The following is a 25,700-nucleotide window of genomic DNA, read 5'->3' on the forward strand; positions in this document are numbered from 1 at the left end:
TGAGGCAATGGGAAACCTAAAGCCCAACTACCAATGCCAATGGTAGGTGGGAAGTCTGGCTCCTGAGAATTCTCTCTTCCTTTCTCCCACTGCCTCTACCAACTGGGCTAGGTGATTTCCAGTGAGGGATGCAGCTCTCCAAGTATTGCAGCACCCCAGGTGGGAAGAGAGGGAGGTTCTTGGAGTACAGCACCTCTTAGTTGAGGATGCCTGTAGTTGTGTGTGGTGGTGGTAGAGTTTGAAATGGTCAAGAAGAAGTGCTGTCATTCCTCTCTGCTCCTTTCTAAACTCTCAGGAAACTATCAATCTGGATGACTTTGATTAGCCCCTCCATCTGATGCCACTTGCTAGCCAAGAAGCTGACATGCTGAATTCACTGGGGGAAAATAAGGAGAGATTGGAGGGGTCTGACTTTTACGAGGACAAGCTGAACAACCTATAACAAAGAAAGTTAGAATTAACGGATCAGAGCATAAGAATATAAAACATGCATAATATAGTCAAAGGAAAAAATATCAGAAATAGAAAAAAAGAAATGAGCAGTCCTAAAGAAGATCCTACCAGAGATACTGGGTAAGATGAAGACAATAGATGAAGAACTCAATAGAGGGATAGAAGAGTAGAATGAAAATCTTAGGTGAACTAATTAGTGAGCTGGAAGACCAAGCCCTTAGGCATCAGAAAGCAACAATAAGGAGAAAGACTGACTAAAAGAAAAATTAAGAGAAAAAGATAAGTACCAACATAATAGGGATCCTAGAATGAGAAAGGAGAAAGTAATGAAGAACTATTTTGAGAACTAAGAACTCTGTATATAGAAATATAGATAAAAGGCTTTAGATTGAAAGGGCTTTCAGTAGAGATAAAGAAAATAATACAGTAGAGATAAGGGGAAATCAATACAAGCCATATTATGAAGACATTGAAGAAATTGGAAAGCAAGAAATTCTAGAAGATTCTTGAGAGAAAGAACAGATGACCTTGAACGGAACAAGAATAAACTGTCATCACATCTCTCAACAGCAACACTCGATGCAAGGCAACAATGGAGTAATACTTTCAGAGTGCAAGTATGTTGTTTCTGGGGTTTTATACCTTGTTAAATTTCATGCAAAGATGGGCTCGATAAAGGACAGAAATGGTATGGACCTAACAGAAGCAGAAGATATTAAGAAGAGGTGGCAAGAATACACAGAAGAACTGTACGAAAAAGAGCTTCATGACCCAGATAATCACGATGGTGTGATCACTGACCTAGAGCCAGACATCCTGGAATGTGAAGTCAAGTGGGCCTTAGAAAGCATCACTACGAACAAAGCTAGTGGAGATGATGGATTTCCAGCTGAGCTATTTCAAATCCTGAAAGATGATGCTGTGAAAGTGCTGACTCAATATGCCAGCAAATTTGGAAAACTCAGCAGTGGCCACAGGACTGGAAAAGGTCAGTTTTCATTCCAATCCCAAAGAAAGGCAATGCCAAAGAATGCTCAAACTACTGCACAATTGCACTCATCTCACACGCTAGTAAAGTAATGCTTAAAATTCTCTAAGCCAGGCTTCAGCAATACGTAAACCGTGAACTCCCAGATGTTCTAGCTGGTTTTAGAAAAGGCAGAGGAACAAGAGATCAAATTGCCAACATCTGCTGGATTATCAAAAAAGCAAGAGAGTTCCAGAAAAACATCTATTTCTGCTTTATTGACTATGCCAAAGCCTTTGACTGTGTGGATCACAATTAACTGTGGAAAATTCTGAAAGAGATGGGAATACCAGACCACCTGACCTGCCTCTTGAGAAACCTCTATGCAGGTCAGGAAGCAACAGTTAGAACTGGACAAGGAACAACAGACTGGTTCCAAATAGGAAAAGGAGTACGTCAAGGCTGTATATTGTCACCCTGCTTATTTAACTTATACGCAGAGTACTTCATGAGAAACGCTGGGCTGGAAGAAGCACAAACTGGAATCAAGATTGCCGGGAGAAATATCAGTCACCTCAGATATGCAGAACACTACCCTTATGGCAGAAAATGAAGAGGAACTAAAAAGCCTCTTGATGAAAGTGAAAGAGGAGAGTGAAAAAGTTGGCTTAAAGCTCGACATTCAGAAAACAAAGATCATGGCAGCTGGTCTCATCACTTCATGGGAAATAGATGGGGAAACATTGGAAACAGTGTCAGACTTTATTTTTTTGGGCTGCAAAATCACTGCAGATGGTGACTGCAGCCATGAAATTAAAAGACGCTTACTCCTTGGAAGGAAAGTTATGATCAACGTAGATAGCATATTCAAAAGCAGAGATATTACTTTGCCAACAAAGGTCCGTCTAGTCAAGGCTATGGTTTTTCCTGTGGTCATGTATGGATGTGAGAGTTGGACTCTGAAGAAAGCTGAGTGCTGAAGAATTGATGCTTTTGAACTGTGGTGATGGAGAAGACTCTTGAGAGTCCCTTGGACTGCAAGGAGATCCAACCAGTCCATTTTAAAGGAGTTCAGTCCTGGTTGTTCATTGGAAGGACTGATGTTGAAGCTGAAACTCTAATACTTTGGCCACCTTATGCGAAGAGTTGACTCATTGGAAAAGACTCTGCTGCTGGGAGGGATTGGGGGCAGGAGGAGAAGGGGACGACAGAGGATGAGATGGCTGGATGGCATCACCGACTCGATGGACATGAGTTTGAGTGAACTCCGAGAGCTGGTGATGGACAGGGAGACTTGGCGTGCTGCGATTCATGGGGTCACAAAGAGTAGGGCACAACTGAGCGACTGAACTGAACTGAAATTTTCACTGAAATGCAAGGGGTGAAATGAAGATATTCTTAGCTATACAAGGTCTAAAAATGTTTGCCTCATAAAGACATGCTTTAACATGCTGTTGGAAGATGAAAAGTCATTCTAGGATGCTAAGAGTATAGGGTATGTATCAGTCAGCCAGAGAACAAATCATTTTAGATGTTTCAAGCTGATTTAATGCAGGGAATTGATTACAAAGATGCTGAAAGAGTGAAAGGGAAAGGTGTTCTACTCAGAGCTCAAGGAGCTGCTATTACAGCTGAGTTGGAGCCTCTGACCCCCACTTGGTTTGGCTGCTGCTCGAGCTGCCCTGCCCGTGCTGCTGGAAGCGTGGGGTGACACTGGGCTGCAGCCACCACTGTGGCAGCTGAAGTACTGTCAGAAACAGAAGGCCTCTGATCATCTTTCTACCTGCTGATCAGGTGCAGGTGCCTCCCACTGGGAGAACCTAGCTAGAATTCAGTGAGCAAGGAAGTCTGGGAAACGTAGAACCTTTTGCTTGCTCTTCTTCAAGAGAAGAATCAGAAGAGTGCATTTGGGACTAGGAGCCAAAGATACGTATCTAACCTGGGAACTCAGGGTGTATCAATAAACTAGAAAAGTTAATTCTTTTCTAAATAAGGGGAACAAAGACAGAAGAAAGGCATGTCCATTACAATCTAGAACATAAATGAACAATACCAATATGGCAGGGAGATGAGAGTATGCTAAGATATGTGTGTTCTGGGTAAAGATATAGATATTGAAAAATGTAAGAAACTGGTAGTGTTCAATCTCGCTAGTTGTTGTAGGAAAGATGACTAAAACAATAGTGAGATAACACTTTACAGACATCAGGGTGGCAAATATTATAAAATTGAAGGACTCCAAGTATAGGCAAGAATTTGGTTAAAAAAAAAAAAAGGAATCCTTGTGCTTGTAACTGGTACAGTCATAATCTGGCAGTACTGAACAGAAACTGAACATTCAGCCAAACCTCTCCTGGGAATATAGGCCAGAGAAATACTTGTATCATAAGGGGACAGGAACAATGATGTCCATTGCTGTATGTGTGTGGTAGTAGACAGGTGGAAGCTAAGAACTCAGATGCCTATCACTAGGAAACTGATTAAGTAAAACGTGGGAGCTTACTATGGAATATGAACTAGGTATCTAAGAACATTATGAAAACCGAGAAACATAGTGTTAAGTGAAAATAGGAAGATAGAGGATAAGATGTATAGGAAAATATTACTTGTGAAAAATAACATAATTCAGTGACATTGACAGTCTAATTAGAAGTATAAATCATTTTTATGTTCAAACACATCAAGTGCTCTAAATTTTACCTTCCTCCATTTTCCTCCAATCTGAATGGTTACCCCAAAGCAATTGTAATCTCTATATATGTCTCAGCTATAAATAATATTAGGGGCTTCCCTGGTGGCTCAGAGGTTAAAGCGTCTGCCTGCAATGCAGGAGACCTGGGTTCGATCCCTGAGTCAGGAAGATCCCCTGGAGAAGGAAATAGCAACCCACTCCAGTATTCTTGCCTGGAGAATCCGATGGACTGAGGAGCCTGGTGGGCTACAGCCCACAGGGTTGCAAATATTTATGAAATAAAAAAAGAAAACTAACATATATATACACTAAACCTCTACATAACATTTAAGAATACCAGAGTGAGTTGAATGGTAACCCCCTCAAAAGATATGCCCACATCCTGAAATTTGTGAATGTGATTTTTTTTTTTTTAAGAAAAAACGTCTTTGCTAAAGTAATTAAGTGAAGATCACAAGATGAGGTCATCCTGAATTATCTGGATGGGCCCTAATATTAACAACAAGTGTTCTTAAAGAGACACACAGAGTATGTGAAGAAGACAGCCAGATGAAGACAGGCAGAGACTGGAATGATGCAATCCTAGCCAAGGACATCTGGAACCTACAGAAGCTGGAAGAGGCAAGGAATGGCTCTCCCCTGGAACCTCCAGAGAGAGTATGAGCCTTCTGACACCTTCACCTTGAACTTCTGTACCTCCAGAGCTGTGAGAGGATGAATTTATGTTTTAAGCTACCATAATGGAGGTAATTTGTTACAACAGCCACAGGGAACTAATACAGATGCCTTTTTAAACTTTATTTGATAGATTTCTAAAGCTGTACATGAGGTGAGTCAGTCAACCAGGGGTCTGCAGGGACCAAGTAGCAGTAGAAGGAGATTGTCCTGGTGACCTGTGCCCTCTACTCCTCTTCCACACCATTCCTTCTTTCCCCTTAGAGTCTGTTCTTATCCTGTGTATTGGTTATCCACTGCTGGGTAACAAGTGACCCCTGAATTCAGCATCTTAAAACAACAAGCATTTGTTATCTCACAGCTCCTGTGGATTAGTAATCTGCGTGGTGTGGCTTAGTTGAGTGCCCCAAACTTACCATCTCTTTAGAAGGCTACAGTCAAGATCCCTGCCAGGGCTGGAGTCATCTCAAGGTAAGATTTGTTTTCACGCTTACTCTCATGGCTGTTGGCAGGCCTCAGGTTCCCACTGGCTGGAGACATCTGTCTCATAACCCATGGGCTCCACAGGGCTGTTCACACTGTGGTAGTCTGTTTCCCCCAGAATGAGAGAGAGGGGGGCCAAAACAGAAGCTGTGATCTTTTATAACCTCATCTTGGAAGTGACATCCTGTTGCTTCTCTCTATTCTGTTCATTAGAAGTGAGTAACCCAATCCTGTCCCTACTCAAGGAGGAGGGAAATTACACAAGGGGTGGGTACCAGGAGGCAGGAATCACTGAAGGCTGTCCAAGAAGTTGCCTAAAACACTCCACGAGGAAAATAGAGAAACAGAGCAGTGTCTCCTAGTAAGGAGTAGGATGTATACAAGTAAGAGGAGCCATGGGAGTTCCTATGAGAAAACGTGTTGTAAGCAGTTTAACATTTACTCAGGCCTCAACCATTTCTCTCTGGGCTCCTCTTTGGGTTCTAGTTTATTAACCAAACCAACTGAACAAAAACTAAGTAACTGCCTCCCGTGCTTCTCACTTCTCCAGATTTCAGATTCCATCCCCTCCACAACCTGTTTGCTGTTGTTTACTTTCTGAAACCCTCAGGAGTTATTTTTTATGTTTTGTCCAGAGTTTATAGTAGTTAGTGGCAAGGTTGTTCTGTAAGCAGCTTACACCACCATAGTAAACATGGAAATCTATTTAAAATACATTTGATCAATGTTTGCAGATATGTTACCCTGGTGACAGTGGGAGGGAAAAGGATGAACAAGCCTAGGAATTGCTGGGTCAAAATGACTTGTTTGAAAAGAAAAATGACTTGTTTGGGCTTTCAAAAAAGACTCTAAGGGTTCTAAAATTCATGTTTCTTCTTGAAGTAGAAAGAATATGCACTGGGGAGCTTGGTGGATCTGGTTTAAATTCCGGTTCTACCATTACTAGCAGAGTGACCTCACGCAAGTGAATTAACCTGTGATTTAATTTCCTTGTCTGTAAATATTGAGTAAAAATATGTAAGTCTTTGGAATGTACAGGGTTAACCAAAACAAAGTATGCAAAATGCATGCAGAGCCCTGCGTGGAACACAGGTGGCCTTCCTCAGAGCTCTTTAAGCCTTCCCTCCCTCCCTTCATTATCTAGTTATCCTGTAAGTGCATTGCGCCAACACATTTTGGCATTTGCTAGACCATCATCTAGAGCATCCCAGAAAGAAAACAGCTCAGTGAGAATGGCTTTCTTTGTAGGGGAAAGTGTGGTGTGCGCAGGGCTGGCTCCCAGCCTGGGATGCAGGGGTCAGTGGGGCTGCCGCCAGCCGTCTGCTGTGTTAGCCAGGGAAATCGACTCACAGCCCTCTTGGCACCTACTGCTGGCCTTGGGTAAACATAATTACAGTCTTTAAAAAGAGAAGAGGGAACACAACCAAGATCCCCACTCACCATGTAAACAGGATGTCCACTGAACGGCAGCCATGGAGATGTTTATGTTCTGTTCAGGGGACAATTGACAAAAGACCTCTGGGAGCTTTATTGCTGCCTGGAGCAGTGGTCTGCCAGCCATGGAGGTGGCTGGGTTCTTCCCGGGTTTGTGAATGCTGAGTTTTAGCTGAGATCTCTGGGGCTGTGCTGTCTAGAACTGGATGCAGTCCTTTGGGATGCTGGGTCTGGTTATCTGCTCAAAGGCCCTTTATACAGAAATGGGGCATTCTGTGTCTGTGCTCAGCTTTCAGAGTGCCTCCTATGAGCTGGAGGCTGACTGGTGGAGGCCTTTATGAAATAATCCTCATTGATAAGCTACCATTTACTCAGAGCAAGGCAGCAGGCCAAATACTTCATGTGGATTATCTCATCTTTTAACCCTCATCACAATCCTTTGTGGTAATTTTATTGTCTTGAAGAGGCCCTGCAAAGATAAGCAACTGGATTAGAAGTCAATTCAGTTAAAAAATTTTTTTTACTGATTTATTTATCTGTTTTGATTTTTCAGTTGTGCCGGGTCTTTGTTGCTGTGCACGGGCTTCCTCTAGCTGCAGTGAGCAGTGGCTGCTCTTTATTGCGCTGTGCGGGCTTCTCATTGTGGTAGCTTCTCTTGTCGCAGAGCATAGGCTCTAGGCACACAGATTTCAGTCAGTGGCAGCACGAATGCTCAGTAGTTGTGGCGCGTGGGCTTTAGTTGCTCCATGGCATGTGGAATCTTCCCAGACCAGGGATGGAACCTGTGTCCCTTGAATTGGCAGGTAGACTCTTATCCACTGTACTACCAGGGAAGCCCATGAAATCAGATCAGTTTTATCTCAAACCTGTGTTTAATGGTAAGCTACATGAAGGCAGGGACCTGTCAAGTTCAGCACTCCATCTCTACAGCCCAGCATAGTGTGTGCGAAAACTTCTGTGTGTGTGTGTGTCTCTGGGCTTTCTTTTCTTTTCTTTTTTTTTTCTTGTTAGACCCAAACCCAAGCTTGATCTTCTCAGCTTGCAACAGGCTAATAATTGGGAGACAAGGAGTTAAAGCAAGGAATAGCAACTTGATTCAGAAAGCTGTGCACCTGAGAAGATGGTGGGCTAGGGGAGAAGGCGATGGCACCCCACTACAGTGCTCTTGCCTGGAAAATCTCATGGACGGAGAAGCCTGGTAGGCTGCAGTCCATGGGGTCGCTAAGAGTCGGGCACAACTGAGTGACTTCCCTTTCACTTTTCACTTTCATGCATTGGAGAAGGAAATGGCAACCCACTCCAGTGTTCTTGCCTGGAGAATGCCAGGGACGGGGGAGCCTGGTGGGCTGCCGTCTATGGGGTCACACAGAGTTGGACACGACTGAAGTGACTTAGCAAGGGCCCTAGAGTACTATCTTATGGGGTGTGGATGCCAGTTTCTTTTCTAGAATGGTGAGGAGGAGGAGGTGAGGAAGTAAAGTAAAAAGGCCATAAATCTTGCAAAATTTCTCTTGACTTGGCCAACCTTGGGGAGGGGATGTGTTAACTGCTTCTTTTTCCTCAGTTCTTTGCAGGTGGGCAGGGTCAGAATGTCTTCCTGCTAGCTGAGCAAAGGTACTTAAGTTTAACATCCAGGCATAGGGGCAGTTTCCCCAAGGCAGGCCGTTAAGTATGCTTACACTATAAGACAACATCCCTTTAATGACTATAATAACAAAAGCAACGAAAAGCAAAGATTAAAAGAATAGAAATAGATCCAACAGGAGTCATTTTCTGGGGAGCATATTACCCCGTAGTAATGAGAGTGTGTGGGGGCATGGTGTACCCCACACATTTCTTTTCTGGTGACACAGGGTGCTCATTGGTCAATACTGGCTGCAGTAGAGTCTTGGGTGTGGATTGAGGCACCAAGGCAGTGACTACTTGGCAAAGTGTCTAACTGAGAAGCCAAGTCCTGTTGTAGTCCTGTCTTCTCTGGAACTGAGGGCAGGGAAGGCATCTCTTGGGTCCATCCAATCCAGCCTGCTCCCAGGGCAGCAGAAACAGTGAAAGGAGATGCTCATCTCAGCTGGCCTCTGTCTGTGGTGCACGAGCCAGCCCTGGAGAGCAGTTTAGCGGCCACTCTTTCAGTCACAGGAGGGTTTAAGTGGAGTTGGGAAGATAGGCTGAGCAGATTTTTCAGGAATGCCAGGAGGTGATCCCTCTCCCTTTATAATTCTAGATGCATTAGGTGGGTATCCAAGAGCCCTTTAGTCTTTGAATTCCTGAATAGAAGGGAGGGGCATGCTTTTTCTGCAGGGTGGATTATAACATTAACATGCCCAGGTTCTGAATAGAGCATGGTCTTTATCCTAAGTCTGAGTTTTAGATTAGAGGGAGATGCAACCTTCTCACTCTCTATTCAGGTCTCCTTCTGGGGAGGCACCTGAGTGCTGATCATTCTATTGCCTAGAGCTGAGGTCCTAGTGACCTCCACATTGTTACTAAGTCTCAGGCAAGTGCCGATGGTTGTTTTCAATGGCCCAAAATGTCAGGATACTGCTGAAAAGTAAAAGCATGCTAAGGCTTGGCCAGACTCGTGTTATTTGGTTGATGCTGTTAGATAGTTAGAATAGGGAAAAGGAGTCCAAAATGGCGGTGGCTAAAAGCCAAGGAAGAGAAAACCCGTGAAAATAGAACAGAGGAAGGTCAAAGGAAGGTCCAAGGACTGGAATGAGGACTTCAGGTAGAATAGCACTCCTGACTAAGCCCAATTTACATAGGGCAGGCCCCGGGGAAAGAAAAAAACATATAAAAAGAGGAGCCAAAGGGCTCGCTCTCTCTCTCCCGTGCGCTGGGGCGCTCTTCTCTTTGTGTCTTTGGATCGACGTGCCCTCATGCCTCGAAGGTAGATTTTCCTGCTATCTTCTAAATAAAATAGAGCTGTAACACTGAGCTGTAACACTGATTTGTTTAAGAGCTATAACACGGTCCGTTTGACCTGAGAGCTATAACACGGTCTGTCTGAGACCCGAGAGCTGTGACATACCAAGGGGGCTTTAATGTCCGTCACTCCAAATCTTTGTTGTGACGAGACAAAAACCGAGGAGCATACACTCGCGTGACAATGCTAAAATGATGGAAAGGATGAGGTCTTGTGCTCTGTGTGTTCATTGTTGGCGGTGGATTCTTTTTAAAGCATTATAACTATCACATTCCCTCTGTCCCAGATTCTGGACCATTGGTTGATGATATGTCCTGTTAGGATACACCAGACTCTCAGATAGGCCTGGGATTTCAGAGAGCAGTCTGGGACCAAAGGTATAATTCAGCATCCTTCTCAGTGGTCTCTTTATGTTCATTCAATCCTGCACACAGCACAACCTTCCACCATCTTGCTTCCTCTCATCATTCAGTCTCAGTGTCCAGTCTGGGCTCCTATTCCAGATCCTTCTCACAGAGAATGTAGCTTTAGAAAGCAGGATGGGTTGTATAGCTCCCCTGGCATGCCAGTGTATCACATCTTCTTTATCATCCCTTATGAATTAGCAGCTCTCTTCATAAGAGAGGAATTTAGGCTGGAAAGAAATAGCCTGGGCCTCTAACCACCACTGCCCACATTTTCTATGCCAACTGGGTTGGCATTTCTACCTTCAGTCTGCTTGGTCCACTGCAAATTTTGGGCTTTATGTTCAGCATATGTGACCTGTTCCCTGAGCTTCCCTGGTGGCTCAGATGGTAAAGAATCTGCCTGAAATACAAGAGATCTGGGTTCAGTCCCTGGGTTGGAAAAATCCCCTGGAGAAGAGCATGGCAACCCACTCCAGTATTCTTGCCTGGAGAATCCCATGGACAGAGGAGCCTGGTAGGCTACAGTCCACAGGGTCTCAAAGAGTTGGACATGACTGAGCACACACTCATTCACTGGTCTTGTGCCTGCTTCTACAATATGTGCTTGTGCATGCGTACACACACACACACACACACACCACTTTAACTCCCTCAGTGCCTAAAGAATCCCCCATTTAGAGGTATAAAGATCAAGTATCCTGAGAGAAGAATGGGTTATTTTCTTGGGGCAGCACTTACTAAATTAATTAACAATATCCCAGAGATGTGAGTCAGTTCAGTTCAGTTGCTCAGTCATGTCTGACTCACTGTGACCCCATGGACTGCAGCACACCAGGCTTCCCTGTCCATCATCAACTCCTGAAGCTTGCTCAAACTCATGTCCATTGAGTTGGTGATACCATCCAACCATCTCATCCTCTGTCATCCCCTTCTCCTCCTGCTTTCAATCTTTCCCATCATCAGGGTCTTTTCCAATGAGTTAGTTCTTCGCATCAGGTGGCCAAAGTATTGGAATTTCAGCTTCAACATCAGTCATGAATATTATGGTTCAAATTTGGAGAACTCCTCTTTCTCACTGTCAACCTTTCCTCCTTCAATTGCTGTTTCCATGACATTTTGGAGCTGGTTCCAGCTTTTCAGGTATAGATCTGGTCGAGCTTCTGCAGAATGTTGTATTGGTTAGGCAGCAGGGATCACAGAAGTTCCAGTTGAAGCAATAGACTTGGAATAAAGTGATAAGCTTAGAATTAGGAGCAGTGCTGGAGCGACTTTGAGGAGATACCCCATGTCCAAGGGCAAAGGAGAAGCCCCAGCAAGATGGTAGGAGGGGTGAATTCACGTTTAGAATCAAACCTCATACCTGCCAGAGACACTCAGAGGGCTCAAACAAACCTTGTGCACACCAGGACCCAGAGACCCCACAGAGCCTGAGACAGAACTGTGTTTGAGCGTCTCCTGTGGAGGAACAGGTCAGCAGTGGACTGCCGCAGGGGCAGGGGCTTTGGCGCAGCAGACCTGCGTATGGCATAAGCCCTCTTGGAGGAGGTCCATACAGCCACCAGTGGAAACAGTCTGACAGTGGAAACAGTGTCAGGCTTTATTTTTTCGGGCTCCAAAAACACTGCAGACGGTGACTGCAGGCATGAAATTAAAAGACGCTTACTCCTTGGAAGAAAAGTTATGACCAACCTAGATAGCATATTCAAAAGCAGAGACGTTACTTTGCCAACAAAGTTCCATCTAGTCAAGGCTATGGTTTTTCCAGTGGTCATGTATGGATGTGAGAGTTGGACTGTGAAGAAAGCTGAGTGCTGAAGAATTGATGCTTTTGAACTGTGGTGTTGGAGAAGACTCCTGAGAGTCCCTTGGACTGCAAGGAGATCCAACTGCAAAGAGATCCATTCTAAAGGAGTTCAGTCCTGGGTGTTCTTTGGAAGGACTGATGCTAAAGCTGAAACTCCAGTACTTTGGCCACCTCATGTGAAGAGTTGACTCATTGGAAAAGACTCTGATGCTGGGAGGGATTGGGGGCAGGAGGAAAAGGGGACAACAGAGGATGAGATGGCTGGATGGCATCACCGACTCAATGGACGTGAGTTTGAGTGAACTCTGGGAGTTGGTGATGGGCAGGGAGGCCTGGCGTGCTGCAATTCATGGGGTTGCAAAGAGTCGGACACGACTGAGAGACTGAACTGAACTGAATTGAACAGCCGCCAGAACTTACACAGGACTGGGGAAACAGATTCTTGGAGGGCACAAATAAAACCTTGTGTGCACGAAGACCTAGGAGAAAGGAGCAGTGACCCCACAAGAGACTGACCTAGACTTGCCCATGAGTATCCAGGAGTCTCTGGCGGAGGCGTGGGTCAGCAGTGGCCTGCTGCAGGATTGGGGGCACTGAGTGCAGCAATGCCTGCATGGGATCTTTTGAAGGAGTTTGCCATTATCTTCATTACTTCCACCATAGTTTGGCCTCAGGTCAAATGAGCTCTGCCTATCAATAGAAAATTAGATGAAAGATTTACTGAGCATGGCCTCACCCATCAGAACAAGACCCAGTTTCCCGCTCAGTCTCTCCCATCAGGAAGCTTCCATAAGCCTCTTATCCTTCTCATCAGAGGGCAGACAGAATGAAAACCACAATCTCAGAGAACTAACCAATCTGATCACAGCCTTGTCTAACTCAGTGAAACTCTGAGCCATGCTGTGAAGGGCCACCCAAAACGGAAGGGTCAGGGTAAAGAGTTCTGACAAAATGTGGCCCACTGGAGAAGGGAATGGCAAACCATTTCAATATTCTTGCCTTGAGGACCCCATGAACACTATGAAAAGGCAAAAAGATAGGACACTGAAAGATGAACTCCCTAGGTCAATGGGTACCAAATATGCTACTGGAGATCAGTGGAGAAGTAACTCCAGAAAGAATGAAGAGATGGGGCCAAAGCAAAAACAACACCCAGTTGTGGATGTGACTTGTGATGGATAAAGTCTGATGCTATAAAGAGCAATATTGCATAGGAACCTGGAATGTTAGGTCCATGAATCAGGACAAATTGGAAGTGGTCAAACAAGAGATGGCAAGAGTGAACATTGACATTTTAGGAATCAGCAAACTAAAATGGACTGGAAAGGGTGAATTTAACTCAGATGACCATTATATATACAACTGTGGGCAAGAATCCCATAGAAGAAATGGAGTGGCCATCATAGTCAACAAAAGAGTCTGAAATGCAGTACTTGGATGCAATCTCAAAAATGACAGAATGATCTCTGTTCTGTTCCAAGGCAAACCATTCAGTATCAGGGTAATCCAAGTCTATGCCCCGAGCAGTAATGTTGAAGAAGCTGAAGGTGAAAAGTTCTATGAGGACCTACAAGATCTTCTAGAACTAACACCTAAAAAACATGTCCTTTTCATTATAGGGGACTAGAATGCAAAAGTAGAAAGTCAAGAAACACCTGGAGTGACAGGCAAATTTGTCCTTGGAGTACAGAATGAAGCAGGGCAAAGGCTAATAGAGTTCTGCCAAGAGAATGCACTGGTCATAGCAAACACCCTCTTCCGACAACACAAGAGAAGACTCTACACATGGACACCACCAGATAGTCAACACTGAAATCAGATTGATTATATTCTTTGCAGCCAAAGATGAAGAAGCTCTATACAGTCAGCCAAAACAAGACCAGGAGCTGACTGTGGCTCATATCATGAACTTCTTATTGCCAAATTCAGACTTAAATTGAAGAAAGTAGGGAAAACCACTAGACCATTCAGGTACGACCTAAATCAAATCCCTAACCGTTATACAGTGGAAGTGACAAATAGATTTAAGGGATTAGATATAATAGACAGGGTGCCTGAAGAACTATGGACAGAGGTTCATGACATTCTACGGGAGGCAGGAATCAAGACCATCCCCAGAAAAAAGAAATGCAAAAAGGCAAAATGGTTGTCTGAGGAGGCCTTACAAATAGCTGTGAAAAGAGAAGTGAAAGACAGAGAAGAAAAGGAAAGATATACCCATTTGAATTCAGAGTTTCAAAGAATAGCAAAGAGAGATAAGAAAGCCTTCCTCAGTGATCAGTGCAAAGAAATAGAGGAAAACAATAGCATGGGAAAGACTAGTGATCTCTTCAAGAAAATTAGAGATACCAAGCGAATATTTCATGCAAAGATGAGCACAATAAAGGACAGATATGGTAGGGACCTAACAGAAGCAGAAGATATTAAGAACAGGTGGCAAGAATACACAGAAGATCTATACAAAAAAGATCTTCATGACCCAGATAGCCATAATGGTGTGATCACTCACCTAGAGCCAGGCATCCTGGAATGTGAAGTCAAGTGGGCCTTAGGAAGCATCACTACGAACAAAGCTAGTGGAGGTGATGGAATTCCAGTTGAGCTTCAAATCCTAAAAGATGATGCTGTGAAAGTGCTTCACTCAAGATGCCAGCAAATTTGGAAAACTCAGTAGTGGCCACAGGACTGAAAAAGGTCAGTTTTCATTCCAATCCCAAAGAAAGGCAATGCCAAAGAATGCTCAAACTACTACACAATTGCACTCATCTCACATGATAGCAAAGTAATTCTCAAAATTCTCCATGCCAGGCTTCAACAGTACGTGAACCATGAACTTCCAAATGTTCGAGCTGGATTTGAAAAGGCAGAGAAACCAGAGATCAAATTTCCAACCACTGTTGGATCATGGAAAAAGTGAAAGAGTTCCAGAAAAACATCTACTTCTGCTTTATTGATTGTGCCAAAGCCTTTGACTGTGTGGATCACAAGAAACTGTGGAAAATTCTTCAAAAGATGGGAATGCCAGACCACCTGACCTGCCTCTTGAGAAATCTGTATGCAGGTCAGGAAGAAACAGTTAGAATTGGACATGGAGCAACAGACTGGTTCCAAATCAGGAAAGGAGTATGTCAAGGCTGTATATTGTCATCCTGCTTATTTAACTTATATGCAGAGTACATCATGAGAAATGCTGGACTGGATGAAGCACAAGCTGGAATCAAGATTGCCGGGAGAAATATCAATCACCTCAGGTATGCAGATGACACCACCCTTATGGCAGAAAGTGAAGAAGAACTAAAGATCCTCTTGATGAAAGTGAAAGATTAGAGTGAAAAAATTGGCTTAAAACTCAAGATTCAGAAAACTAAGATCATGGCAGCTGGTCTCATCACTTCATGGCAAATAGATGGGGAAACAATGGAAACAGTGAGAGACTTTATTTTGGGGGGCTCCAAAATCGCTGCAGATGGTGACTGCAGCCATGAAATTAAAAGATGCTTGCTCCATGGAAGAAAAGTTATGACCCACCTGGACAGCATATTAAAAAGCAGAGACATTACTTTGCCAACAAAGGTCCATCTAGTCAAAGCTTTGATTTTTCCCGTAGTCATTACTGGATTTGACAGTGGGAGTATAAAGAAAGCTGAGTGCCGAAGAATTGATACTTTTGAACTGTGGTGTTGGAGCAGACTCTTGAGAGTCCCTTGGACTGCAAGGAGATCCAACCAATCCATGCTAAAGCAAATCAGTCCTGAATATTCATTGGAAGGATTGACACTGACACTGAAACTCCAAAACTTTGGCCACCTGATGCAAAGAACTGACTCATTTGAAAAAACTCTGATGCTGGGAAAGATTGAAGGTTGGGGGAAAAGGGGCCAACAGAGGATGAGATAGTTGGATGGCATCACCGACTCAATGGACATGAGTTTGAGTAGGCTCTGGGAGTTGGTGAAGGACAGGGAGGCCTGGTGTGCTGCAGTCCATGGGGTCACAGAGAGTCAGACATGACTGAGCAACTGAAATGAACTGAACTGGACTTAGGGATTTGGAAAGTATCAGATGGCCTCCCTGTTCTGGAATAAGTTTTATTAGTATCAAAGTGATTAAGAATCATTTTCCCTCAATTATCTCTTTTTGTCCAGATCACATCAGCTGTCATTACACACGGAACCTAACCTTGACTGCTATTTATGATGTGGCTGGGCATGGTGAACCCATCTGTCTCCCCAGCCCATTCTCCCCTGCCTTGTGGACTTATATGTGTGTGCAGGGAAGGCTAAACTCCTTCCCTCTGGTTTCCTTTTTTAAAAAAATGTATTTATTTATTTGGCTGAGCCGAGTCTTAGCAGCATGTGGGATCTATTTCCAGACCAGGGATTTAACCTGGGCCCTCTGCATTGGGAGTGTGGAGTATTAGCCACTGGACCACCAGGAATGTCCCTGGTGTCCTTCTTTCCCATAGATGCCACGTGGCCAAGTTGCTGCTGCTTCCACCCAACTCTTTCCCAGTTCTCACCACCTTCCCTATGGCTGGGGCCTTCCATTTGGCAGGGTTCCTGCCATGCTGGATGGGTTCAGATGGCATCGTGCTCCTTCCACCAGGCTGGGACAAGAGTTCCAGTTCTTTCCAACTCAAGGTGGAAGGACATTTTTGTGTCATTTTCATGATAGATCTTTCAACCAAACTTAGAGCTAAAATATTACTCTGATGCTGCTGCTGCTGCTGCAAAGTCGTGTCAGTCATGTTCATCTTTGTGCGACCCCATAGGCAGCAGCCCACCAGGCTCCTCTGTCCCTGGGAGTCTCCAGGCAAGAATACTGGAGTGGGTTGCCATTTCCTTCTCCATTACCCTGATAAGTCAATTTTTATAACTCTCACTAAGGACCTGACACAGAATAAGTTCACTCCTGAACACCATCTAAGTTCAGGCTCAGGAAATGAGGCAAAATTGTTCAGGTGTCTGGGGTGTGGGGCTCTGATTGTCAGGCCCTCAGTTTCCTTTTTTCTGTCTCAAGGAGCCTGGAACCTTTTTATAGTTGGAACTTTCCTTGGGGGGTCCTCCTTGGCAACCCAAGTGCCCATGTGTATACAAAACTCTCATCAGCAGCATTTTTAACCACATGAAGACCTGTTGGGGCTCATACAGATCTTTTCTAGGCCAAACTCAGTATATTGTATTTTTGGAAAAATGAAGATATTCATTGTAATTGTTTTGGAGGCAGGAATTGTTTATTTTCTAAATGCCTTAATGTATTTTCTACACTTAAAAAAATAGGACAAAGTGAGATTTGAAGAAGACAGCAGATGTTTACTGTTAAACCTGGAGATATTTCTCAATCCCTTTTAATGTCACTCCTCTCACTTAAGAATCTGTACAGTGAGAGTCATGTTTTCCGAGGCCCTGAAGTGTCTTAAAGTTTTCCCTATTGGTCATTGGTTAAATGAACACCCAGGGGGGCTATTTTACAGATCCTTAGTTCAGTTCAGTCGCTCAGTCATGTCCGACTCTTTGCAACCCCATGAATCGCAGCATGCCAGGCCTCCCTGTCCATCACCAACTCCTGGAGTTCACTCAAACTCACGTCCATTGAGTCGGTGATGCCATCCAGCCATCTCATCCTCTGTCATCCCCTTCTCTTCCTGCCCCCAATCCCTCCCAGCATCAGAGTCTTTTCCAATGAGTCAACTCTTCGCATGAGGTAGCCAAAGTACTGGAGTTTCAGCTTTAGCATCAGTCCTTCCAAAGAACACCCAGGACTGATCTCCTTTAGAATGGACTGGTTGGATCTCCTTGCAGTCCAAGGGATTCTCAAGAGTTTTCTCCAACACCACAGTTCAAAAGCATCAATTCTTCGGCTCTCAGCCTTCTTCACAGTCCAACTCTCACATCTATACATGACCACAGGAAAAACCATAGCCTTTACAGATCCTGCTGCTAAGTCACTTCCGTCATGTCCGACTCTGTGCGACCCCATAGATGGCAGCCCACCAGGCTCCCCCGTCCCTGGGATTCTCCAGGCAAGAACACTGGGGTGGGTTGCCATTTCCTTCTCCAATGCATGAAAGTGAAAAGTGAAAGGAAAGTTGCTCAGGCATGTCTGACTCTTAGTGACCCCATGGACTGCAGCCCACCAGGCTCCTCTGTCCATGGGATTTTCCAGGCAAGAGTACTGGAGTGGGGTGCCATTGCCTTCCCTGTTACAGATCCTAGGATAGCAAATGGGCCCCTTTCTTTCTCTGTATTCCATATGTCTTCTTGGGTCCTGGCTTTGGGGGCTGAGCTCAAGTCTTCCGCCAGGCTGAGGGAAAGCAGACAAAGCCCTGGGTGCCTCAACTCTAAGGGAAAAGGACATCCTACTGGAGACTAGGGTGCAGACATGGGAGCTGGGAAGACTGAACATCATTTGGCTGAGTCAATACATGAGCAAACCTGATATTGGAATGGATTCTCTTGATTGATACATACTGATAAAAATCTTGGTAGAGGCTGTGGGAGGAGGGGGAAAAGATTTAAGATCTGAGTAGAAAGAGTTTAAAAACAGATTCAGATTCATTACAGTTGCTGGTGGAGACTCTTAATGATTCAGAGTGTTTCTTTGGGTCAGAGAGTCATGGAGCTTTTTAAAATTGAACTTGTTTTTTTTTAATTACAAAAAATGGAATTAGCAGATTCCCCCAAAATATGAGCTGGGCTTTGGCAGGAAACTGCTTCTTCCTGCCATCAGAGAGTCACGCGAGACTCAAAAATGGCAAACATCTGTTTGACGGGCATCCTGACCTTGGCTTGGCAGAGAACTCAGAAGAAACAGCATCACTATTCAATGTGTATTTTCATTTGAGATAGCAAGTATGGTGTGTAGCAGTGTGACCAAGTATTAAGAACAGAGCAGCTATTTAGTAAATATTTATTAGGACACACCTAGGACTCAAATAGCTCAGCTTCACACAGACACTGGGATAAAATTTCACAGTGTGTTGTGTATTCTGTACCTTACTGTGGTTCTTTCTTGTGCAGGTTAGAATTTGGTGGGTAATTAAATGCATGTAATACAAGCCACTGGGCTTCCCTGGTGGCTCAGCAGTAAAGAACCTGCCTGCCAATGCAAGAGATGTGGGTTCAATCCCTGGGTTGGGTAGATCCCCTGGAGTAGGAAATGGCAACCCACTTCAGTATTCTTGCCTGGAAAATCCCATGGACAGAGAGAAGCCTGGCAGACTACAGTCCATGAGGTCACAAAGAGTCTGATACAACTTAGCAACGGAGTATGAATACACACCACCAGGCAAGGTTAAGCCTAGTTCACGATCATGCATGTGAACTAGACAGGCAGTCATTTGTTCCTTTTGACTCTTTACTTAGTTCCTCCTTACTCATTGGGCTTCCCTTGTGGCTCAGCTGGTAAAGAATCTGCCTGCAATGCAGGAGACCTGAGTTCAATCCCTGGGTTGGGAAGATCCCCTGGAGAAGTGAAAGGCTACCCACTCCAGTATTCTGGCCTGGAGAATTCCATGGGCTGTATAGTCCATGGGATCGCAAAGAGCTGGACACGACTGAGCACCTATCACTTTCACTTACTCATTAACATATTAGCAGACCTTTCCAGGGTGCTTGTATTAAGATTAAAATCATAAAAATAGTCTGAAATTCATGAATGCATGTTTGCTCCTATAAACCTTATGTCAGATACTTTTCAGAATTAATAATTTTTCAGAATTTTATATAAGTAAAATAGTAAATTTATAATATATAATATCCCCAGCAGGTACTAGGGTGATATTTTTTAATAAAGCATTTAAATATTTTTGGCACTAGGTGGATATCTTTGAACCTAGACACTGATTGTGATAAAGACTAGAAGTAACCTGACATCACTTCATGGCAGGCATTCTTGCCAAATGAATTATGAAAAAGATTCAGTTTTCAAAGACTTAAAGAATGTTCACAATTTTAAGTCAAGGAATGGTAGACTTAACATTCACTATGACCGATATAGTTTATTACTTCATACAGATACTGGAATAAAAGTTTACAAAACATGTTTCCAGGAACATATTCACCTTTGCTGTGACTATTTCATCAGATTACCTAGAACACAGTTTTGACTTTTCCCTACAAAAAAGTCTAATTAGAGGAAAATCAGCCCCACCAGCCACTGCAGATCTTCTGCCATTTGTGTTTGGAGTCTTTCCCTGGGCTTCGAGGTTGGCATTCTATTGGCATCACTCTGCTGGTTGACTTCTTGTCAACTGTCATGTGAAGTGGGAAATAGAATTGCATCAGAGCCACACTAACGCTTCTGAATTCGAGCCAGGAAGTATTTTATTTGATGCACGAAACAACATAAAGCCGACATCCTGGCCCATGTGCCCCGTGGCATCCACATCAATGGCTGGATGGAGAGCAGGGGCGGGATGGAGCTATGGATGAGATGGTGCATGTAACCACGCTGGTCTTGTTTCTGTATCTCATGAGCTCCAGATTTCTTCACAGCCTAGGACCTCTGTGCTTTCTGCTCCCTCTTCTTGGAACACACTTCTTGTGACTTCTGAAGAGCTAATCCCTTCTTTTCATTTAGGCATCTCCTAACGGTACCTCCTGTGACAGACGTTCCTTGACCACCCTATTTAATGCTGTCCAACTCCAGTGACTCTTTATAATGTTACCATGTTTTATTTTCTTCAAAGCATTTCTATGAGATGACCCTGCTGTTTGTTTACTTATTTACTTGTTCATCCTTTTTCTCCTTCAGAGTAAAAACTTTTCAGACTCATTGTCAGGTTGTTTAGTCCCTGGCACATGAAAGGGCTCACTAAACATTTGTTGAACGCATGAATGCTCCCTGCAATGTCACTAGTTCCCCCACTTTAGGTTGCCTCCTTCTCCCATTCCAACATCCCAATGTGCCTTTTGTGACAAATGTCCCAGAAGAAAAAATATTGCAAATGTGGGAAACGTGATAGAGCATGAAGTGGGGTAGAATATAAATTAGCTTCATAAACGGTGAATCATAAATCATGGTTCCATCTGTTCTGTGACAGAGTGAAAACAGCAAAAATTTTCCACAAGATAGGAACTGAAAACAGAGAGAAGCCATGAGTTTGGACTCATGGAAACCTATTACTATTATTTTCATTATCATCTTTCTCCCACACTCCTCAGCAACAGTTTTGGTCATACTATCCCCTTCTGAAACAAGCCCAGGAATTTATTCATAGTAAACATTGGTTCCTTCCAATCTACAAGTTTCTACCCCTTAACTCCAGACCTGACACCTAGAAGCCATTCAACAAATATTTGAGGGCTATCAATGGTAAATTCCACTGTTACAGATTTCTTCTTCCAAGTTAATTACATTATTTTTTATAAAACAAAAGATTCTTTAAAACAGATAACCTACAAAAGCAAGTCCATTCATTTACAGTCTAGTATTAAATGATAAGCCTCCATGAAAGATTTGATGGGGTATGGAGCACTGAACAGTTTTTAAGGCATGAGTCACGACTTGAGCAGGAGAGGCCTGGGTGAGGCATGGTCACGGGCAGCAAAAGGGCACAGGGTGTGCTGAGAAAGGATGAGACATTCAGAGGGGACAGGGGAATGAAGAAGGGTTTCTAAGACAACTGGTTCACATTAAAATTTTGCCTAAGGCCAACATGGTGGAGGAGGATGTTCTGGGAGACTTGGTGCCTTCAGATTATGTCTACTGGCTAAAAGCATGGTGAAGACAGGAGGTCACCAGGACATCCTGGGGCTGGCAAAACCATAGTTTTATCTTGGGGAAATTAAATTAAAATGAACATCAATACACAGATTGACATTTCTGACAGGCTGCCCAAGAAGTTGATGGCAGTGACTGCCTCTGGGAATGAAAATGAGGGGTGGTAGGGTGGCCGGTCAGTCTGCAGAGTTTTGTTTTCCTCTCTATAACTTTTTGTAGAATTTTAATTTTTCCCCATGACATGTAATTTGTTTCACAATTACAAATCTTTAAAAAATCAATATCTTTTAAAGACTTTACCATGTTTTGTTAACTGAATGAAAATGAATATCACAGCAATTGTACGTAATAATAGTAGGGGGGCTTCATGACAGGGTTCAAAGAAACATTTTTTGGTAAATTTCATTTATTTATCATTCTTTTTGACTGCACTGGGTCTTCACTGCTGTGCACACAAAGCTCTCTCTAGTTTTGGCAAGAGGGGGCTAGTCCCTAGTTGTGGTGCACAGGCTTTGTTGCCCTGAGACATGTTGAATCTTCCTGGACCAGGGATCAAACCCATATCTCCTGCATTGGCAGGCAGATTCTTAACCACTGGACCCCCCAGGGAAATCCTAACGTATTAATACAAGAAGAAAACCCTTGCATTCATAAAACACTGTTCGTGTATAGTTTTCAGTCTTCCGTGCTGAATGTTGCTCAATCCCTCAAGACACTGTTAGAGCTCCAGGAAGAGACTCAGCAGTAGCTCTAGAACTCAGACCCTCAGGTTTAAAATTCTCCGATATAATACCTCCTGCTCGACTCCATCTACTCTTCTTGTGACTTAGTCTCCTTTTTTTTGTCCCTCTCTTATTACCAATTAGACTGCTGTCTCTCAGAGTGTTTTTAATTTAAGCCCTGCAAGACCAGAATTGACTGTAGCTATGCTGTACTCAGGCTAGCAATAGTTTCCTAGACTTATTCGCTCCCTGTATCTTTACCATAAAATGAAATCACCTGAGGTCACATGCAATTCTATGTGATCTTTCCAACCTGAAAGCGTCTAACACATAACTCCTGTACTTAAAAAAATCCAAATACTACTTCATTACATTGATAATACACTGAATAAATTTTCAAGTTTTCGTACACAGTCCTACTTCATCTCTAGCAAAGAGAGGTGTGCAGTAAAGTACACAAACGCACAACCACATGTAGAGGATGTATTGTTGTTGTTCAGTCACTAAGTCTTGTCTGACTCTTTTTGACCCAATGAACTGCAGCACACCAAGCTTCCCTGTCTTTCATCACCTCTTGGAGTTGGCTCAAACTCATGCCCATTGAGTTGGTGAGGCCATCCAACCATCTCATCCTCTGTCATCCCCTTCTCTTCCCGTCTTCAATTTTTCCCAGCATCAGGGTCTTTTCCAATGAGTTGTCTCTTTGCATCAGGTGGCCAAAGCATCGGCGCTTCAGCTTCAGTATCAGTCCTGATGAATATTCAGGGTTGATTTCCTTTAGGATTGATTGATTTGATCTCCTTGCTGTTCTAAGGGACTTACGTGACAATGTAAGTCAGACTTCCCTGTTGTGATCCCTTCCTATAATGGAAAGGGCTGTTTAAGTCACAATTACATGCAGGGAAAGAAGACTTGCACCACAATTGGTAGGTATGATCTATAGATGTTGGGAATACAAGCTTTTTCAAAGTATCTGCTTCTGGAACAGCATGCGTTGTTTCATCTAAAAGACAAAAAGTGAGCAGGCCACTATGGCTTTACCCAAGCATTAGTCAAATGCTTTGGGTAACTGTAATTTGTATAAGAGAAGAATTGTACACAGCTGCAGTGATATGGCAACCCACTCCAATGTTCTTGCCTGGAGAATCCCAGGGATGGGGGAGCCTGGTGGGCTGCCGTCTATGGGGTCGCACAGAGTTGGACACTACTGAAGTGACTTAGCAATAGCAGTGATATTAGAGTTGCCCTAAAAAATTGGGGGAGTTTTCCTTTACATTTTCTACTCTTATGATTTTGAAAAGGCAGGCGACTTTCATGGGGGAGAGCTGTCGGAGTGACCTTATTTGAAGCAGCAGAAGGATCATAGAGATGGTTGAGCAGGCTCTGTGTTTTTTTTTTTTTTTTTTCAGTGTCCACACAGTTAACACTTGTTTGATTTCCTTGAAATTAAAGTAAGTTACAACCACTTCCCTGGCCTTATAAGAGTAATTTGTTGCTGAAGAACTCCTTGCAGGCAGACTTCTTATAGGTAAAAAATGGACTATCCATTGAAATTATTAATGCACGGTTACTTTAAAAATGAACAAAGACTGTGTATTACTGAACCTTGGTAGAGAAATCTGTCTACCAAACATATGAAATTTCCCCTTTACCGAGAAGGCCTGTGCTCTGCCATGTTGTATGGAAGGGGCAGTTTCCAAAGAGGTGGTGTCCAGACGGAGGCAATCTTTCCTCCCATGAGGAATGTGTGACCACGTGATCATTTCTTGACAATAAAAGTTGTAGCTGTATGCATGACTTCTGGGCTGGAGTTTTAAGAAGAGATGTACATTTTCCAATGTACTTGTCTCCAGGATTCCACTGGATACAGAGTACACTGAGGCTTTAGGGGCTGCCTGGGAAATCCCATGGACGGAGGAGCCTGGTAGGCTGCAGTCCATGGGGTCGCTAAGAGTCAGACACGACTGAGCGACTTCACTTTCACTTTTCACTTTCATGCATTGGAGAAGGAAATGGCAACCCACTCCAGTGTTCTTGCCTGGAGAATCCCAGGGACAGAGGAGCCTAGTGGGCTTTTGTCTATGGGGTCGCACAGAATCGGACATGACTGACGCAACTTAGCAGCAGCAGCAGCAGTAGCCAAAGGAAGCCTGGATCCCTGAATCACTATGAGGCAAGAAGCTTCAGGTCAACCAGAAATACCTACATTGAACTATTGCTCAGCAAGGACGAAAACAAAACAAAACAAAACAAAAAACCTGTATTGTGCAAAGCCACTGAAATTTGGAGTTTATTTATCCCCTTAGTTTGAGGATCAGGATACTTGTTCTGTGAAATCCCAGATAGTAAATATTTTAGGCTGTTGGGGAAATATATGGTCTATATCTCATGTTTTTCTTTTTTTAGCTGAAAAAAAATGCAATTTTTTCCAGTTTTTTTAGGTATAACTGGCATATAAAATTGTAAATTTAAAGTGTATAACATGGTTTGATACATATATACTTATATATATGTATCTGCTTTTTTATAACCCTATAAAAATGTAAAAATCATTCTTAGCTCACAGGCTACAAAAGACAGCTACAGGCTTAACTAAAATAAACTTTTAAGACAAAACAACAGCAAAAGCTCACACAACAAAACAGTATCAACAGTACATGAGCTATTACTCCTGTTGACTGTACAGAAGACCTTTAGGCCACTTGAGCCAACCATTTCAACATGAGGATGGCTACCTGTGGTTATACCTTGTGGGGCCCAAGTGTTCCCAAGGCACAGACAATCCAAATTGGTTCTCATAAATGCAAAGAATGTCTCCAAAGTTGAAGTTGGAGTAGTATATCAAACTACTAAAAGAGTTGAAATCTCATAACTGAATTGGTATACCTAAGGATATGAATGGATTATGGCTTCCTTTCCCACCATCTTGCTTTGTTATCATACAGCACTTCTTCCACCACTCTTTAGTTTTGTTTCCTGTGCTCCTGTTACTGTGGTCTCCAAACAGTTGATCAAGATCAACTAGCAGATCCTGAAGCTCCACATGGTAAGATTCCAAGATGGTGTCTCCATTTCACAGACATGTTACCTTCACAGCCCAGGTTTCCCAGGTGGATGACGGGGCTGCCAGCCCTGGCACCTTCCATTCCACCCAGGTCCTTGTCTCAGTTAGCACAGAACCCAAGACCATTCAGCTTTCAGGAAAATCAACATCCAACAATAGGATGAGTTATTACATGAGACTCTTCTGCAGCAACTCCCATGAAGATTTCAAAGAATTTCCAATGGTGTGAGAAAAAGCTTGTGGGAGAATATTAAATGAAAATAGCAGAATTGAAAATTACAGGTTTAATATGGTCCAAACTGTCTAAATGGGTGTTCATTGGAAGGACTGATGCTGAAGCTGAAACTCCAATT

This window comes from Bubalus bubalis, chromosome 4, assembly GCF_019923935.1.
Source record: "Bubalus bubalis isolate 160015118507 breed Murrah chromosome 4, NDDB_SH_1, whole genome shotgun sequence".
In the NCBI taxonomy this organism is placed as follows: domain Eukaryota; kingdom Metazoa; phylum Chordata; class Mammalia; order Artiodactyla; family Bovidae; genus Bubalus; species Bubalus bubalis.